The following is a 15,310-nucleotide window of genomic DNA, read 5'->3' as shown; positions in this document are numbered from 1 at the left end:
ATCAGAAGGGGGAAAGGAGAAAATTAATTGTGTGTCATCTGCGTAGCAATGATAGGAGAGACCATGTGAGGATATGACAGAGCCAAGTGACTTGGTGTATAGAGAGAATAGGAGAGGGCCTAGAACTGAGCCCTGGGGGACACCAGTGGTGAGAGCACGTGGTGCGGAGACAGATTCTCGCCACGCCACCTGGTAGGAGCGACCTGTCAGGTCGCAATTCAAGAGTGAGCAGCGCCGGAGATGCCCAACCAGATGCCCTACCATATCTAGTCAGATGTTGTTTGGTTGGCTAATATGCGATTTTCAGAATCAGTTTGCCGGTGCAACATTTTGTGTTTGTTACTTCGGAAGGGTTCAAGAACTCTCGCCTCAAAACAACAAAAACCTGAATACTTGAACTATTTCAACCGAGGTAATGTACGAGAATTTAGGACACATGATATTTGACATGAAGAAAATAGCAGACAAACTGTCACGCCCTGGCTCTGGGGACTCTAATATGTTGAGCCAGGGTGTGTAAAGTCTATGTGTTTTGTTCTAGGTTTCACTTTCTAGTATTGTTGTTCTATGTTGGCCAGTGTGGTTCTCAATCAGAGGCAACGTGATTCAGCTGTTGCTTGTTGTCTCTGATTGAGAACCATACTTTAGCAGCCTGTTTCCCCACAGAGTTTGTGGGATCTTGTTTCGAGTCTGTTGGGTTAGACCGTGAACTGTCACGTTTTCGTTTTGTGGTTTTTGATCGTGTCTCTAATAAAGAGTATGTTTGCCTGCAACGCTGCGCCTTGGTCCTCATCTCTGTTCGACGAACGTGACAGAAGATCCCACCAAGACTGGACCAAGCAGCAAGTCCAGGAGCCAGCGCCTGAGAGATCTCTAGCGGATCTCCTTTGCCTCCTCGACTGGGTCAAGCCATGTGAGGAAGAGAGGGGCTTGACGTGGAGGCAGAAGGGCGAAAGGCTGGCGAGAAGCATGGAGACCTGGTCCACGGGTAGGAGTGAAGCCCATACATTTTTTAGGGGGGGGCTAACGCCGTGGACGACGGGGCAGCAGGAGGCCGCCGGGTTACGGGAGTCACTGGTCACCAGGGGGAAGGAGGATGTAGAGGCACGGCGAGAGGTACTGGCGTGTGTTGCCAGTCCGGTCCGGCCTGTTCCTGATCCCCACGTAGGGCCAGTGGTGTGTGTTCCCAGTACGGTCCGGCCTGTTCCTGCCACTCGCACCAAGTCTACGGGGCGCGTCGCCAGCTCGGCCCGGCCTGTTCCTGCTCCCCGCACCAAGTCTGTGGTGCGCGTCGCCAGCCCAGTCCGGCCCATTCCTGCTCCCCGCACCAAGTCAGTGGTGCATTTCGTCAGCCCTGTCCGGCCCATTCCTGCTCCCCGCACCAAGTCAGTGGTGCGTTTCGTCAGCCCTGTCCGGCCCGTTCCTGCTCCCCGCACCAAGTCAGTGGTGCGCGTCGTCAGCCCGGTCCGGCCCATTCCTGCTCCCCGCACCAAGTCAGTGGTGCGCGTCGTCAGCCCGGTCCGGCCCATTCCTGCTCCCCGCACCAAGTCAGTGGTGTGTTTCGTCAGCCCAGCTCGGCCCGTTCCTGCTCCCCGCACCAAGTCAGTGGTGCGCCCGTCAACCGGCCGGCCCGTTCCTGCTCCCCGCACCAAGTCAGTGGTGCCCTTCGTCAGCCGGCCACGTCCGTTCCTGCTCCCGCGCAAGTCAGTGGTGCGCCCGTCAACCGGTCCGGCCCGCTCCTGCTCCCCGCACCAAGTCAGTGGTGCGTTTGCGTCAGCCGGCTCGGCCCGCTCCTGCTCCCCACACCAAGCCAGTGGTGTGCGTCGTCCAGTCCGGCACGGCCCGTGCCTGTTCCACCGGTGGCTGGTCCGGCACCGGTCAGATGCTTCACGCCGGAGCTAGAGCAATCCGCTCCACCAGTGTGCAGTCCAGCTCCGGCCAGCGGGGCCAGACCGGACCAGGGGTACTTTGGGGGTTGGAGCGGGGATCAGGCCCGAGCCGGATCCGCCGCCTAGCGGAGTGCCCACCCGGTCCCTCCCCTGTGGTATTTGGTGGGCGCGGTCGAGTCCGCGCCTTTAGGGGGGTACTGTCACGCCCTGGCTCTGGGGACTCTAATATGTTGAGCCAGGGTGTGTAAAGTCTATGTGTTTTGTTCTAGGTTTCACTTTCTAGTATTGTTGTTCTATGTTGGCCAGTGTGGTTCTCAATCAGAGGCAACGTGATTCAGCTGTTGCTTGTTGTCTCTGATTGAGAACCATACTTTAGCAGCCTGTTTCCCCACAGAGTTTGTGGGATCTTGTTTCGAGTCTGTTGGGTTAGACCGTGAACTGTCACGTTTTCGTTTTGTGGTTTTTGATCGTGTCTCTAATAAAGAGTATGTTTGCCTGCAACGCTGCGCCTTGGTCCTCATCTCTGTTCGACGAACGTGACACAAACAAGGTCTTCAAAAGTTATTTTCTTTGCCATGAAAGGATAACATACTTTTTATTTCATTTAACTATCTATTCTTATTGTGACAGGTCTTGAAACTTTGGAAGGATCAATATTTTGACTGTAGCCTCTCTGCTATTAGAGCAAACAGAAACCCCATCACATGGTTGACATCTGATCTACACTCACTTGCCTGGACCCATTGGACCAATAGTATCCTGCCATACTGGACGTTCAGGACCCACTGGGCCAAAAATATTCAGCCATTCAGGGAGTTCAGTGCAGGAGCGCAGTCTTGGCCAACTGTTGTGTCATAGGGACATGAATCTATGCTGCTAAATGTAACCCATCTCTCTAGATGGCATTAAAAGGTCAGATGGTTTGGTTTAAAAAAGAAGGCCCTTTACAGTGCAGTGATCTTTTAATCTGTGTGACCTTCAAAAATATTGGAAAATCTGATTAGCTCAAATTCCCTAAAAATAAACAACAGTAAGAGTGTCCCAAAGCAATGTTTTGAAATGTAGTACAGATGGTACTGTGGTTACTCCGTTTTCATATCATATGATTTTGTGAGTTGGAAGTTGGAAGTTGTGCATGTGAACCGTGCCAGCCGGGACATTGTGCCAGTGCCAGCTGTTCTCAGCAGGCAGGCAGGAACTTTTAAGAGTGGCAGAGCTGGTTCAAGCTGGATTTCAAAGGCTTTTGACTTTTCACAGGAGCTGCTCCGTGGCCAAGGAAAATAGTATGGCTACCATCCCACTGGTTTTCTCTTACCAAGCTTGCAGGGTAGACTTTTCTGTGCCCTAAGGGGCAACCTTTATGGTTGACTAGAATCCACTACACAGGCTTCATCTTACTACCAGGCCTGGCTTGAGAAGCAATACAGCCTACTGTAATTTACATCCTGTTATATGCGTCCTACATTGTCATACGGTACAATTCCACTATAAGGATCCACTGGCTCACCTACCATCAACATTTTTACATTTTTACATTTTAGTCATTTAGCAGACGCTCTTATCCAGAGCGACTTACAGTTAGTGAATGCATACATGTTTTTAAATGTTTTATTCATACTGGCCCCCCGTGGGAAACAAACCCACATCCCTGCCGGCCAAACCCTCCCCTACCTTGGACGACGCTGGACCAATTGTGCACCGCCCAAGGCTTATGTTATATCACATCATGGCACATTGTCAGTACAGTGACGGAGGACATAAAAGCTTGTTGTAAAACCATCCTTCTTCCAGAACAGTTGATTGTAATTAGGGGTTTGTGTATTCAGTTACAAAGAAATGAAGTTACATACATCCATTAACTCCATTCATTAACTAATTGGAGGGGCCCTTTTTAAACTCATTATGATTAGCTACATTTGGATTGGCACTGTACGGGTGACTTTACCTTCGGATTACAACTGACGCTGGCCCTGAACATAAACACAAATCTCCACCCAGCACAGCTGGCCATTCTGCACAGAGGAGCTGGTGAAAAAGAGTCTTTGAGCTCATGTCTAGACAAATTGAGGTGAGAGTAATTTCTAACCGCAGCTCGGGAGAAGAGACTTTATACACTGACTATCGAGTTCCCCAGTCTCTCATAAGGAAGTGTGGTGAGAGGGTGGTGGAGTTCCATGAACTATGGCGCTACCCCGTCCCAAAGCCCCTACCCACCCAAGACTGAGAAGGGCCTCGGTTAGTGGGAGTTTCTATTTTTTTCCTTTTTAGGGGGTAGATCAGCTTAATATTGCAGATAGATTGTAACTTCCATCAATGTAATTGTCTGCATCACTTCCAATCCCCCATGTTTTATATATATATATATATATATATATATATATATATATATATATACATACACATATATACAGTTATTTGTTTGTTGTCATCTTGCATCACCCTTGGATACATGCCAAAAGGAGTGCTCACGTGATCTGTAGGGGTTGAATCACCCTCCATTCAGAATGCTATACATAGATACAGGCCCTCCTCCCGCATGCCCTATAGGGCATACTGTCAATTACCACCAAGCAGTTCCCTGTTAAAAGCATCCTGGTGTGTGAATCGCCGTAGTGTTTCAAGTTTCAAGTTAGTAATCACTATAATCACTATAGCAATTGCGTATGTGGTGAGTGGGTGTGTGCATGGTGATGAGTGTAAGTGTGTGGTGTCAGTAGTGAGTGTGTGGGTGCGTGTGTGTGTGTGTTTGTATGCGTGTGTGAGAAGAGTGTCTGTGTAGGCGTGTGTGCCTTAGTGGGTAGACACCTATCGATGAGCATAGAGTCAGTGCAGGTAGTCAGTGAGGATAGTCCGTGGGAGAAAGGGAGGGCCGTGGTAGTTGTCTATTCAACAGTCTTATGGCTTAGGGAAAGAAGCTGTCTCTGAGCCTTTTGGTCCAAGACCCGATGCTCCGGTACTGCCTACCGGACGGGAGCAGAGAGAACAGTCCATGAGAACAGAGAGAACAGTCCATGTTTTCCTATTGCAGCTGTGTCATGAGTTTGGCTAAGCCTTTCTGTATGTAGTTTAAGATCTACACTACCAGTCAAAAGTTTGGACACACCTACTCATTCAAGGGGTTTTCTGTATTTTTACTATTTTTTACATTGTATAATAATAGTGATGACAGCAAAACTATGAAATAACACATATGGAATCATGTAGTAAACAAAAAAGTGTTAAACAAATCAAAGTATATTTTATATTTGAGAATCTTCAAATAGCCACCCTTTGCCTTGATGACAGCTTTGCACACTCTTGGCATTCTCTCAACCAGCTTTATGAGGTAGTCACCTGGAATGCATTTCAATTAACAGGTGTGCCTTCTTAAAAGTTAATTTGTGGAATTTATTTCCTTCGTAATGCATTTGAGCCAATCAGTTGTGTTGTGACAAGGTAGGGGGGGTCTACAGAAGATAGCCCTATTTGGTAAAAGACCAAGTCCATATTATGGCAAGAACAGCTCAAATAAGCAAAGAGAAACGACAGTCCATCATTACTTTAAGACATTAAGGTCAGTCAATACCTAACATTTCAAGAACTTTGAAAGTTTCTTGAAGTGCAGTCGCAAAAACCATCAAGCGCTATGATGAAACTGGCTCTCATGAGGACCGTGATATAAAATATATTTTGATTTGTTTAACACTTTTGTGGTTACTACATGATTCCATATGTGTTATTTCATAGTTTTGATGTCATCACTATTATTCTACAATGTAAAAAATAGTAAAAATACAGAAAAATCCTTGAATGAGTAGGTGTGTCCAAACTTTTGACTGGTACTGTATGTTATAATTTACCTGGCAATACATATTTTCCTTCTATAAATAAGCGGTTGAACCAGTCAGGTATCCGTACCCACTGCAAAGTATTTGGATCCTTATAAAGACAGACCTTCAATAACAGACCAAAGGTTTAGGACACAGCCGAGGACAGACAGTGGCATCGTGATGTTAACAACCTGTCAAATAGGCTTATCATGTGGACCGGACAGCTATGGATTTCAAAACACTTTGTTGTTGACTCTCATCAAGCCGGTGGCTGGACAGTTGGTGACTCACTCTCTAAATATGTTCAAGGTGAGACGAAACCATAGAAACCAGAACAATGAAACACCCAACGTCAGCAAAGATTTCACTTGAATTCAGAGAGGACTGTTCATAGGAAATTGGCTATTCCTGGATCTACACTGGAGCCCCCTGCTGTACCCCATTGTATGATTGACATACACATACTTTTCAGGATAATCCTCAGATTTTAGCATAGATACACTATGTACTATACAAAACATTAGGAACATGCTCTTTCCATGACATAGACTTACCAGGTGAATCGAGGTGAAAGCTATGATCCCTTATTGATGTCACCTGTTAAATCCACTTCAATCAGTGTAGATGAAGGGGAGGAGACAGGTTAAATAAGGATTTTTAAACCTTGAGACAATTGAGACATGGATTGTGTATGTGTGCCATTCAGAAGGTGAATGGGAAAGACAAAATATTGAAGTGCCTTTGAACGGGTATGGTAGTAGGAGCCAAGCGCACCGGTTTCAGTGTGTCAAGAACTGCAACGCTGCTGGGTTTTTCATGCTCAACAGTTTCCTGTGTGTCAAGAATGGTCCAGCACCCAAAGGACATCCAGCCAACTTATCACAACGATGGGAAGCATTGGAGTCAACATGGGCCAGCATCCCTGTGGAACGATTTCGACACCTTGTAGAGTCCATGCCCTGACGAATTGAGGCTGTTCTGAGGGCAAAAGGGAATGCAACTCAATATTAGGAAGGTGTTCCTAATGTTTTGTACACTCAGTGTATATTCTGAGCTTTGATTTATATCCCAAAATAGATTTTGAGGAGGACTAGGGCATGGGGCTGTCTGTAAAATGGAAACATTTTGCCAAGGTGGCAGACAGCATCCTTGTACTGATGATAGGGTGCCAGGTACCTCGTGTCTCCTGTGCATGGCGTGATGAGCCTCTTCTCAGAACAGCCTGGCCTGCCCCAGTCACAGTGAGCCCCATTGGTGGCAGCGCTATGCTCTCATCAGGGGGGCAGAGACAGGGAGCAGACTGACACACCTGGATTACTGGACAGTAAACACTGTGGGACTGGATCTCAGGCTGGATCCTCAGGCCCAGTGGGAGATACACGCTCGGCCGGCTGGATCCAGTTACGGCACGCGTGGCTTGGCCAGAATAGGAAACCTACATCTAAATCAGGAGCCAGTAATCCTCAGTCCTCACACAGGGAGCCTCCACCATGCCAGCAGCAATCACCAGTAACAGTGGCAGAAGTGTGAGACTGAATTGACAGCAGACAGCATGAGGTCATTTATAGCAGGGAAGTTTCCATGTTAGGAAACGTGATGAGAAAGCGTATCCATGGCTTCTCGATTTTCCCCCAACAACTGGTCGAGCCACACTTTTAGGGCCCTGAATATATCCCCCTAGATATAATAAAAAAATCCCCATCAAAATCAGTCAGTTTAAGTTAAAGATATCCAGTTTTTTTTTTGCATTGGATGCGTCTCAATCCACCGCATCCGCTGATGTCGCACTTACACATCTGCGGTGAAAGGTGGCAGAGCTAGATTGGCCTTCTCACAAAAACGTCTGCAGCATCCGAATGGATGCTACAAACTATTATGACCACTCTATGGAAATTTGAGACTCTCACAAACATGATGGTGTTCTCCGTTTTGCTCTACGACCCCCACAAGTGTCACGGGACTCGTCTGAAGGTAACCGGTACCGGTTTAAAACATTAATGGAAGTATGACGGTAGTTTTGTGCCTACCAAAAAATGGGGTTAAATGTATGTAAAAAATATATAGAGTTGAAGTCGGAAGTCTACATACAGTGGGGAAAAAAAGTATTTAGTCAGCCACCAATTGTGCAAGTTCTCCCACTTAAAAAGATGAGAGAGGACTGTAATTTTCATCATAGGTACACGTCAACTATGACAGACAAAATGAGAATAAAAAATCCAGAAAATCACATTGTAGGATTTTTAATGAATTTATTTGCAAATTATGGTGGAAAATAAGTATTTGGTCAATAACAAAAGTTTCTCAATACTTTGTTATATACCCTTTGTTGGCAATGACACAGGTCAAACGTTTTCTGTAAGTCTTCACAAGGTTTTCACACACTGTTGCTGGTATTTTGGCCCATTCCTCCATGCAGATCTCCTCTAGAGCAGTGATGTTTTGGGACTGTCGCTGGGCAACACATACTTTCAACTCCCTCCAAAGATTTTCTATGGGGTTGAGGTCTGGAGACTGGCTAGGCCACTCCAGGACCTTGAAATGCTTCTTACGAAGCCACCCCTTCGTTGCCCGGGCGGTGTGTTTGGGATCATTGTCATGCTGAAAGACCCAGCCACGTTTCATCTTCAATGCCCTTGCTGATGGAAGGAGGTTTTCACTCAAAATCTCACGATACATGGCCCCATTCATTCTTTCCTTTACATGGATCAGTCGTCCTGGTCCCTTTGCAGAAAAACAGCCCCAAAGCATGATGTTTCCACCCCCATGCTTCACAGTAGGTATGGTGTACTTTGGATGCAACTCAGCATTCTTTGTCCTCCAAACACGACGAGTTGAGTTTTTACCAAAAAGTTCTATTTTGGTTTCATCTGACCATATGACATTCTCCCAATCCTCTTCTGGATCTTCCAAATGAACTCTAGCAAACTTCAGACGGGCCTGGACATGTACTGGCTTAAGCAGGGGGACACGTCTGGCACTGCAGGATTTGAGTCCCTGGCGGCGTAGTGTGTTACTGATGGTAGGCTTTGTTACTTTGGTCCCAGCTCTCTGCAGGTCATTCACTAGGTCCCCCGTGTGGTTCTGGGATTTTTGCTCACCGTTCTTGTGATCATTTTGACCCCCACGGGGTGAGATCTTACGTGGAGCCCCAGATCGAGGGAGATGATCAGTGGTCTTGTATGTCTTCCATTTCCTAATAATTGCTCCCACAGTTGATTTCTTCAAACCAAGCTGCTTACCTATTGCAGATTCAGTCTTCCCAGCCTGGTGCAGGTCTACAATTTTGTTTCTGGTGTCCTTTGACAGCTCTTTGGTCTTGGCCATAGTGGAGTTTGGAGTGTGACTGTTTGAGGTTGTGGACAGGTGTCTTTTATACTGATAACAAGTTCAAACAGGTGCCATTAATACAGGTAACGAGTGGAGGACAGAGGAGCCTCTTAAAGAAGAAGTTACAGGTCTGTGAGAGCCAGAAATCTTGCTTGTTTGTAGGTGACCAAATACTTATTTTCCACCATAATTTGCAAATAAATTCATTAAAAATCCTACAATGTGATTTTCTGGATTTTTTTCTTCTCAATTTGTCTGTCATAGTTGACGTGTACCTATGATGAAAATTACAGGCCTCTCTCATCTTTTTAAGTGAAGAACTTGCACAATTGGTGGCTGACTAAATACTTTTTTCCCCCACTGTACACCTTAGACAAATACATTTAAACTCAGTTTTTCACAATTCCTGACATTTAATCCTAGTAAAAATTCCCTGTTTTAGGTCAGTAAGGATCACCACTTTATTTTAAGAATGTGAAATGTCAGAATAATAGTAGAGAGGATGATTTATTAAATGTATTTCATCACATTCCCAGTGGGTCAGAAGTTTACATAAACTCAATTAGTATTTGGTAGCATTGCCTTTAAATTGTGTGGTATCGCGTCGAATGCTGGTAGGTATTGCTGTCAATCAAGGAGTCCGCTTAGGCTGCACCGTGTTTAGAGGCTTTTATTAAAATCACGAGGTTACAGCATAAGTTACAGACCCGCGGAGTCTGGAGAAGCCCCGTCCCAAATTAATCTGAATGCTTCTGACTTTTCCTTTGTCTAACCCATACTTATAAACAATGGCAATAAATGGGTTGCTCCCTTTTTCGTCCAATCACCGGTCTCCCCTGGGGCGTCACCCTCCAACTGCTACATTCAAACCAAGATAAACAGTTCTTCTTTGTCCCTCAAGACTAGTCATAATCTTCATACACGACACATCCCCCCTTCGAGACTAAACAGTCTCGAAAACAAACAGAATAGGATTATGACAAGTGACAATTTATCTTATTGAGTATCTTTAACATTAAACCAAAAACATTATTCTCTAGAGTGTAAATACCTTTCTATGAAATATGAATAACTGTTTATGAAGTGTGAATACATTACTATGGAATATGAACAAATCTTTATGGACTGTAAGAGCGAAAAACTGTCCGGCAGCCATCTTTTCAGATATCCATCCATCAATCAAGACAGTAAAATTCTCTCACGGTCCCTCTGCCCCAGGCAACCACCTAGATACTCCAGATAAACTCATAAACCATGTAAATGCATTTGAAACTATGATGCAATTAAATACACATGTAAGCCCCTGCAAACAAAATCCTATCCAAAAAATATCCACTCTAAGGCTGGTCAACCCATTGGACCCTACAGTGGACCTCTCCCTGCCTAGACTCCCTGTCCCTAAGCATCAACGAAATAAACAAAAACATCTAAGATCCTCACATGTATCCAATAACATCAAACATCATTCTACAAAAATTTATACCTAAGAATATGACACAATTATGTATTACACATCAAATATGTCTATATTTCATTGCAGACACTGGAATGTAGTCCACTACACTTCATCTCCCCGTAGTCTCGACTTCCAATGGATTGTTGATGATGGAATCGGAATCTTTCCACACCCTCTTTGTTCCATCTCCTCCAGTCATATTGTCCCTTCATATTGTCCTTGTTTGAGTATTTCAATCTCCACATGTTCCCCCAAATGCTTCTGGAAGAAAAGAAAAGACCAAACAGTATCTTTTGCAAAACAACACTTTCAAATTAAACATCAATATCAACTAAGAATATAAAAATGATATATAAATGATATCAACTAAGAATATAAAAATGATATATAAATGATATCAACTAAGAATATAAAAATGATATATAACTGATGTATGAATCACATTATCCTCTTCCCCCCCTTTGATTCATAAAATCATACTAAAAATCACACTAATATTGAAAAAAATTGAAAAATGATCAAATAATCAAAAAGGATATTTATCCATTAGTAGTCCATCCAGACCCCCTTGTCCATCTTCGTCCAGATCAGGAACAGTCAACAACGGCATCTGAGTGTTGTCTCCAGGCATCACAACACCAACCCATCTTAATATCATAGCTTTCGCAAAGGTCAGTAACAAAGTACAAAAGCAAAACATGACACACAACGCTATCAGAGCTGCAACTAAAATCTGAACCATCACTGCTCCTATTGGGCCTAACTGATCTTGCAACCAAGACTTCGCTGACCATCCAGCTCCCTCAGATCTCCCAAATGCATCCCTTATATTCTTCAACGCATCTATAACACTCGTGATATTATCGGAACTATCTGGGATCAAAGTATAACAATCATCCCCCGTCAGATTCATAGCCAAACATAAGCCACCTTGTTTTGCCAAAATATAATCAAGAGCCATGTCATGTTTCAACAGCGTCAGTCTGTGACTTCTTTGAGTATTTGACAGAAGGTTAAACCCTCTTATTGTTTCATTCGCAAACCCCTGCAACGTATATGTAATATTATCAATATGATCTGCCAAAAATGTTACACCATACCATGGAAAAAGACCGAGTCCCCACTTCTCTCCCAGACTTATTCTCCAATGGTAGGCTTCAAGATTATTAAATGTAGCCATGTCTCTTTTCACCCTATTTTCAACAGTAGTTTCAGATTGATCTGTGTTCGGTGCTACCCCTCTTTTAATGGTAAAAACCTCATATGGAAGCTTCAACGTCGACATGTAACAACATCCTTTCCATCCATAGGGTAAGAATATATATGCTTTATCACCACAAACCCACCAAATATCTCTAAAATTACCAATAGTTACATTGACAGGCAAAAGCTGATCTTTCACCATCAAAGTCCTGCTCTTCTTACTACCTGGTACATAAAAAGTTACATTATATTTGTCCTCACTAACCTTATGTCCGTGCTTATCCAAAGTCATCATATAATCATCACAATCTGATATTCCCATGAACATACCCTTTACATCATATGTTTTATTAGAACAAAAACAACTTTTAGCCCTCACTGCTTTCACCTCAAATGCTTCAGGGTTCGCTGTTACCTGACTTTCTTTACCATCCAACATATTCACATAGGGTAATTCATTTAACCAAGAACACTTATACCTAGGCTTAAACAAATGTTGTGACAACGACATTACTTTATCTGTCAATGCTCGTTGCTGATACAACAGCCATCTCAACGCATAGGACTGACACATACTTGATAGCGGTTGAGCGACCGTCTCTAAAATGGAACCCCACGTCTCTGGTGCTGGAATTCTCAACAGACATGGACCCTCAAGATTCCTCACTGATCTTACAGAATGAGTTAACTGCTGGAACCAAAGATTTCTCCCTGCCCATTGATCTTTAATCTTCAAAACAGACGAATCAAATCCATATGCTTTCCATTTAGCTTCTCTTTTCCCTAACGAGCGGTATTGATCAGATGTATCTTCTGATGTTAGGTTGAACCCAAAGAACTCATCCTGTACTTCCATGATATTATCCTGTACTATTTCAGATGAACCTATATTGTTCTCTACCACTATTTGCTGAGTCATTCCTGTTACATCGTTTAATTTCAGAAAAGTTGTTGTCGGTGTCGGTGTCATACTTCCTACAGTTGTTATTGCCGTCGTACCATTAAATCCTTCCAAAGTTACCATTAAAGTAGTTGATTTAGTTGATGTATTAACCTTAATTATTTCTAGTGGGAAAGTTACCGATTTTCTCTGTGTATTATTAATTGTTGGAGTGATGTAGTGTCGGTCATTCGTAGGTGTTACCGTCAATCAAGGAGTCTGCTTAAGCTGTATCGTGTTCAAAGGCCTTTTATTAATACCACGAGTTACAACCTAAGTACGGACCCGCGGAGATCCGGAGAAACAGTCCCCAAATAAATCTTCCTGTGTTCTAACTCTCCGTCGTTGCTCCCCCCTTTATATAGCCTTCCAAGAGTTGAATGGCTCCCTCTACTGTTCAATCCCCGTATCCTACCACCCACTTCCTGTCTGTCATATGTGACGTCATGCTAAAACCTTCCCTCTTGATAGCAACAATCAACCTTCTTTCAGTTCCATTTAAACAACATTTAACACCATCATATTGTCAATACACTACATTCCCCCCTTTCGAGACAACCTAAACGTCTCGAAACCAAACAGAATAAGATTATAACAAGTAACAATTTATCTCATTGAGTATCTTTAACATTAAACCAAAACATTCTTCTCTAGAGCGTAAATTCCTTTCTATGCAATAACTGTTTATGAAGTGGGAATACATTACTATGGCATATGAAGAAATCTCTATGGAGTGTAAGAGCGAAAAACTATCCGGCAGCCATCTTTTCAGATATCCATCCATCAATCAAGACAGTAAAATTCCCTTACGGTCCCTCTGCCCCAGGCAACCACCTCGGTACTCCAGATAACCTCATAAACCATGTAAATACATTTGAAACTATGATGCAATTAAATACACATGTAAGGCCCTGCAAACAAAATCCTATCCATAAACATCCACTCTAAAGGCTGGTCAACCCATTGGACCTCAAAAGTGGACCTCTCCCTACCTAGACTTTCTGTCCCTAAGCATTCAGCGAAATAAACAAAAACATCTAAAATCCTTACATGTAGTCAATAACATCAAACATCATTCTACAAAAATTAATACCTAAAAATATGACACAATTATGTATTACACATGTCTATATTTCATTGCAGACACTGGAATGTAGACCACTACACTTCATCTCCCTGTAGTCCCCTCTTCCAATGGACTTGTTGATGATGGAATCAGCCACACCCTCCTTGTTTCATCTCCTCCAGTCATATTGTCCCTTCATATTGTCTTTGTCTGAATATTCCAATCTCCACATGTTCTCCCAAATGCCTCTGGAAGAAAAAGAAAAAGACCAAACAGTATCTTTTCCACAAAAAAAACACTTTCAAATTAAACATCAATATCCACTAAGACTATAAAACTGATATATAAATGATGCATGAATCACATAAACCCATTCCCCCCTTTATTCATAAATCATTGTAAAAATCACACTAATATTGAAAAAAATTGAAAAATGATCAAATAATCAAAAAGGATATTTATCCATCAGTAGTCCATCTAGACCCCCTCGTCCATCTTCGTCCAGATCAGGAACAATCAACAACGGCATCTGAGTGTTGTCTCCAGGCATCACAACACCAACCCATCTTAATATCATAGCTTTTGCAAAGGTCAGTAACAAAGTACAAAAGCAAAACATGACACACAACGCTATCAGAGCTGCGACTAAAATCTGAACCATCACTGCTCCTATTGGGCCTAACTGATCTTGCAACCAAGACTTCGCTGACCATCCAGCTTTCTCAGATCTTCCAAATGCATCCCTTATATTCTTCAAAGCATCTATAACACTCGTGATATTATCAGAACTATCTGGGATCAAAGTATAACAATCATCCCCCGTCAGATTCATAGCCAAACATAAGCCACCTTGTCTTGCCAAAATATAATCAAGAGCCATGTCATGTTTCAACAACGTCAGTCTGTGACTTCTTTGAGCATTTGACAGAAGGTGAAACCCTCTTATTGTTTCATTTGCAAATCCCTGCAACGTATATGTAATATTATCAATATGATCTGCTAAGAATGTTACACCATACCATGGAAAAAGACCAAGTCCCCACTTCTCTCCCAGACTTATTCTCCAATGGTAGGCTTCAAGATTAGTAAATTTAGCCATGTCTCTTTTAACTCTATTTTCAACAGTAGTTTCAGATTGATCTGGGTTCGGTGCTACTCCTCTTCTAATTGTAAAAACCTCATATGGCAGCTTCAACGTTGACATGTAACAACACCCTTTCCATCCATAGGGTAAAAATATATATGCTTTATCACCACAAACCCACCAAATATCTCTAAAATTCCCAATAGTTGCATTGATAGGGAAATATTGATCCCTCACTATCAAAGTCCTGCCCTTCTTACTACCTGGTGCATAAAAAGTTACATTATATTGGTCACCTTTAACCTTTCGTCCGTGTTTATCCAAAGTCATCATATAATCATCACAATCTGATATTCCCATGAACATACCATTTACCTCATCTGTATTATTAGAACAAATACAACTTTTAGCTCTCACTGCTCTCACCTCAAATGCTTCAGGGATCACTGTCACCTGACTTCCTTTACCATCCAACATATTCACATAGGGAAATTCATTTAACCAAGAACACTTATAACTAGGCTTATACAAATGGT

The sequence above is a fragment of the Coregonus clupeaformis genome, unplaced genomic scaffold (assembly GCF_020615455.1).
Source record: "Coregonus clupeaformis isolate EN_2021a unplaced genomic scaffold, ASM2061545v1 scaf0100, whole genome shotgun sequence".
NCBI lineage: Eukaryota > Metazoa > Chordata > Actinopteri > Salmoniformes > Salmonidae > Coregonus > Coregonus clupeaformis.
The sequence above is the reverse complement of the archived record's forward strand: the minus strand, read 5'-3'. Positions refer to the sequence as shown.